The sequence below is a fragment of the Phragmites australis genome, chromosome 23, assembly GCF_958298935.1.
Source record: "Phragmites australis chromosome 23, lpPhrAust1.1, whole genome shotgun sequence".
Classification (NCBI taxonomy): domain Eukaryota; kingdom Viridiplantae; phylum Streptophyta; class Magnoliopsida; order Poales; family Poaceae; genus Phragmites; species Phragmites australis.
In genome coordinates this window covers 19,281,715-19,286,070 of record NC_084943.1, presented here as the reverse complement: position 1 = coordinate 19,286,070, position 4,356 = coordinate 19,281,715, and the positions used below count along the sequence as shown (strand labels likewise).

At 44.3% G+C, this 4,356-nt stretch overlaps 1 non-coding gene across 1 annotated transcript; it reads left to right on the top strand.

Moving 5' to 3' along the window:
• Positions 1-3,735: 3,735 nt before the first annotated feature.
• On the top strand, positions 3,736-3,874 carry LOC133906840 (small nucleolar RNA Z247). Its single transcript, XR_009907851.1, has one exon. It is a non-coding gene; the product is annotated as a small nucleolar RNA Z247 (small nucleolar RNA).
• Positions 3,875-4,356: the final 482 nt, after the last annotated feature.

The window sequence follows — 4,356 nt, the reverse complement described above, 5'->3', positions numbered from 1 at the left end:
ACAACTTAGCTTTGCCTCGATACAAGCTTCGCAATGATACCACATACACTCCATCCACCCTCGGTTTTGTGGCTAAACTGAGAAACCGACTTGCACGCTTCTTAAGGCGTGACTCACAGCTGCTTGCTTTGACCTCAAACAAGTCTTCTGATGTTAACGTGTGTCCTCCGTCTTGCGATCTTGACCGCTGGCAAGTCTCTCCCACTCCTTATCCCTTGGCCGCCTTGTCACTTGCACCAGCATCATCTTCGCTTGACTTTGTCAACACGCCATCTTCATCAACCTTCATCTCTTGCCTTGCTTGACCTCCTCGTGTACTGCTAGGACTCCACCCAGCCTCCTTGATTGTCCAGCATCAAGCACCCCGCTTAGCCCCCATCACCCGTCGTCGACCGACAAGTTGCATCCATCACCTGAACATCATGAGACCAGCAAACATGCATCTCTAGAACTATCTAACATCATCACATGTTAGTACAAATCGAAATCAAGTTGAAAAGATCTGACGTAATAAAAATGTGAACACCGAATGGCCCAGCATTCACACTAGTGCAACACCGGACCACCCTGTGAATACAACTCCACTAGAACCTGGTTTGCATTCTTCTCTGAAAAAATTAGTTCGGTGATTGTAAAATCCCAACACCGAACAATCCGTGAACATCTCAACATTTGTCTCAGAATTGAAAGGCTCCGGTGTTCACACGCCCATCATCGAACCATCCGATGAGTACATCATCACTGGAACTTAGTTTTTCAACCTCTCTGAAAATCTTTGTCCGATTAAACCTTCGGTGATCACACATACACATATCGTACCATCGGTGAGCATACCGCACCAGACTTTCACAATTGCACCATTCTAAAAAAATTAGTTCGATGCTCACTCTCATTCACACCGGATCTTCTGGTGAATGAATTTTCTATCTCTACATTGAAAAGCTCCGGTGCTCACATCTACCACACACTGTACTATTCGGTGAGGTTAAGAACCCTCACAGCGGACTATCCGGTGAGCATAAGCATTCTGCACCGAGACAACGATACAAACTTCAATTCTTTTCAACTTGGGTTAGACAAAATCAACATTATAGTATATAACCATGTATATGCCAACCAACAGAAGCCACACAAACATCAATCACTTATAACACAAGATAAATCAAGATATATTTCATCTTGGTTCTCAATTAAGACATTTGATCGGTGTTTGTCGTACGCATCAAACCCCGAGTCCAGTTGTGGCTCTCTGGTTCATCACGCACAACTCTCTTCTTCCTCCATGCTAGCTTGAAAAGGTCGATCCGGTGCCATGTCCATCGATGCTTGCCCTAGACTGCCAGAAGCTCACGGTGCGTCCATCTCCGATGGCAATACATCGTTGTGCACACTTGTGCTCGCCCGGAAAAGCTGTCGATCAACTGCATCACATGGCGGCTCAGTTCTAAAAAAATATACTTGGCCGTCTGTTTCATCGTGTATAGGTCAACGGTTCAAATAAGCCGCCGTGGGCAAAAAAAAAAAAAAAAAATTAAAAAAAAAATAACGGATGCCTTATATCGACTGTGAAATGAATAACGTGATGATCAGAAACCTAAAGCAAGTACTGTTCTGGCCGCAACGTTCTATGTCATTACATCTTTTTTATTTTGATTTTTTTTTTTTTTTTTTTTGCCTAGCACACACATAAAAAAGTAATGCATGGTCAATCATAATTTTTTTGCCTAACAAACACATTAAAAAAAGTAATGGTCAATCGTAATTTTGTTCATGCGTTGCCATGGTGCGTGGAGCGTGGTCAAAGCTGCAGACCTCTCTCATGTACTATACGTAGGTAGAGCACCGCATATACGTTCCCCCAAACAACTTTGCTAAAAGTGTTGCTAGCACCGACATGTATTTCTTGCACTCTCTTGATTCATGGCAAAAACAAATGTCGTCACAATGGATTTTGGTCTGAATGAAGGCATCAACATGCAATCTGTTGTTCGATCTTTTGCGTCTTTTTGCCACCTGTTACTGGAATTTCGACAGCTTGTCAGCTCACTTTTTGCCACATTACAGAAAAGAGTCGACGCATTTTACACTCATCGAATCGGTTCTACTTTATGCTGCTTCGAGCAAGGTCCTGCATTGATTCGCATGCATATTTCTTTGGTCGTGTTTCCATGGTTCATTTTTTTTAAGAAACGAGATTTACTCGGTTTTTATTAAAAGTTAATATAAAGTCATACACAACCACAACCAAAAGTCTAAGAGCAAAAGAAAAGGCAAGATGCTAGGGAAACCAGTAACCAGAGTTCATCATAAACAGCGACTAGACAGAGAAATAAACTGTTCACCCATGAGCACAAGCAATTTCAGAGAAGAGTCGACGAATTTTATACTCATCGAATCGGTTCTACCTTATGCTGCTTCGAGCAAGGTCCTGCATCGATCCACACGCATATTTCTTTGGTCGTGTTTTCCATGGTTCATTTTTTTAGAAACGAGGTTTACTCGATTTTTATTCAAAGTTATTATAAAGTCATACAACCAAAAGTCTAACAGCAAAAGAAAAAGCACGATGCTGGGGAAACCAGCAACAAGAGTTCATCACAAGCAGCGACTAGACAGAAATGAACTGCTCACCCATGAGCACAAGCAATCAAGACGCAACCATAGCTAATTTTCTAGGGGATGCATGTCTATATATTGTTGGAATTTACCGGGATTTTCCCTTTTAAATAGAGTCAAATTTGAATTTATAAAGATATTTCAAAAAAAGGAAAAAAAAAAAGTGGTGCCAGCCACTCGGTATTGGGTGGCCTCAAGGCCTTTTGAGCCGCACAGCCCAGCACCGGGGCGCCATATTTGGAGTAGAGGGGAGGAGCAGGGGAGGCGGTGGCGTCGTCATGGGCTGACTCCGCCCTAGCTGGGCACGTTTGCTTCTGTTAGAAATACAGTTTGAGTCGGATTAGACTGCTATGATATTATGGTTAGGATTCATAGTTTGTTCAACCGTGTAACAATTCAATATCTATACGAGTCCTGTATGTGTACGATTATATATATATATATATATATATATATATATATATATATATATATATCTGGCGCTTGTCCTCAAGTTGAGACACGCCAAGCTTGCAGAGAGCAATCTGTTCTGCATGTTCTTTTATGGTATCAGGGCTCCTAAAGCTCCAACGAGTGTAGCGATCCAGCCTTCCCGTCGAAATGTCAGGATCGAATGATGCGCCTTCGTCCACCGGCACCTGCACTCTGGCCAACGTGCAGCCGGCATCCTCGTTTCTGCATCTCATCAACATCAAGCTGAAGAAGGACAACCATCTGCTTTGGAAAGCACAGGTTATGGCTTGTCTTCGCAGTCATCAACTGCTTGGATATGTTGACGGCACCATCATGCAGCCGGCACAGATGCTTGAGCAGGCGACTGACAAGGGATTGATCTATGAAGTCAACCCAGCGTATCTTACTTGGTTCCAACAGGATCAGACGGTTCTCAGTGCTTTGCTAGCCTCCCTATGTGAGGAGATGCTGGCACGCGTGATGTTTCATGGTACGTCAAGAGGTGTCTGGACTGCCATAGAGCAGATGTTTGCAGCAGGAACTCATGCTAGGGTCATGCAACTCCGTCGTCAACTTATCAACATACGCAAGCGAGAAGATGAAGCCATAAGTGAATACTTCAACAGGTTGAAAAATGTCGTCGATACCCTAGTGTCCATCAGACGTCCGCTCACCGAAGAAGACGTGGTCACACACATCCTCAACGGGTTAGATACAGATTATGGTGCTCTTATCACATCTGTGACTACTCGTTCCAGTCTGATGCCGCTAGATGAGCTCTATGCACATCTTCTCAGTCATGAGATCCAGATCACTGAGAGCAACAATGGTGGCTTCCAACAAGGAGGATCAGCTAATCTAGCTGATAAAGGAGGACGCTCGAACAATGGTGACAAACGTGGGCATGGGCGCGGTCGTGGCCGAGGAAGAAGCCCTCGCTCCAACTACAACAACTCTAGCAACCGTAGTGATAGCTACAACCAGGGAGACAACAACAACCGCAATACCAATCATGGATATGGTCAGCGGTCAGGCAATCGCCCAATCTGTCAAGTCTGTGGAAAACTAGGACATACAGCCCTCAAGTGTTATCACAGGTATGATCACACATACCAAGATGATGGAGGACGCTCTGGTGGTGTTGCCTACTCGATTGACACGAATTGGTACGCCAACACGGGTGCCACGGACCACATAACTAGCGACCTGGACAAATTGACTATGAGGGAAAGGTACAATGGGAAGGACCAGATCCAAACCGCCTTCGGCTCAGGTATGGCTATTCAA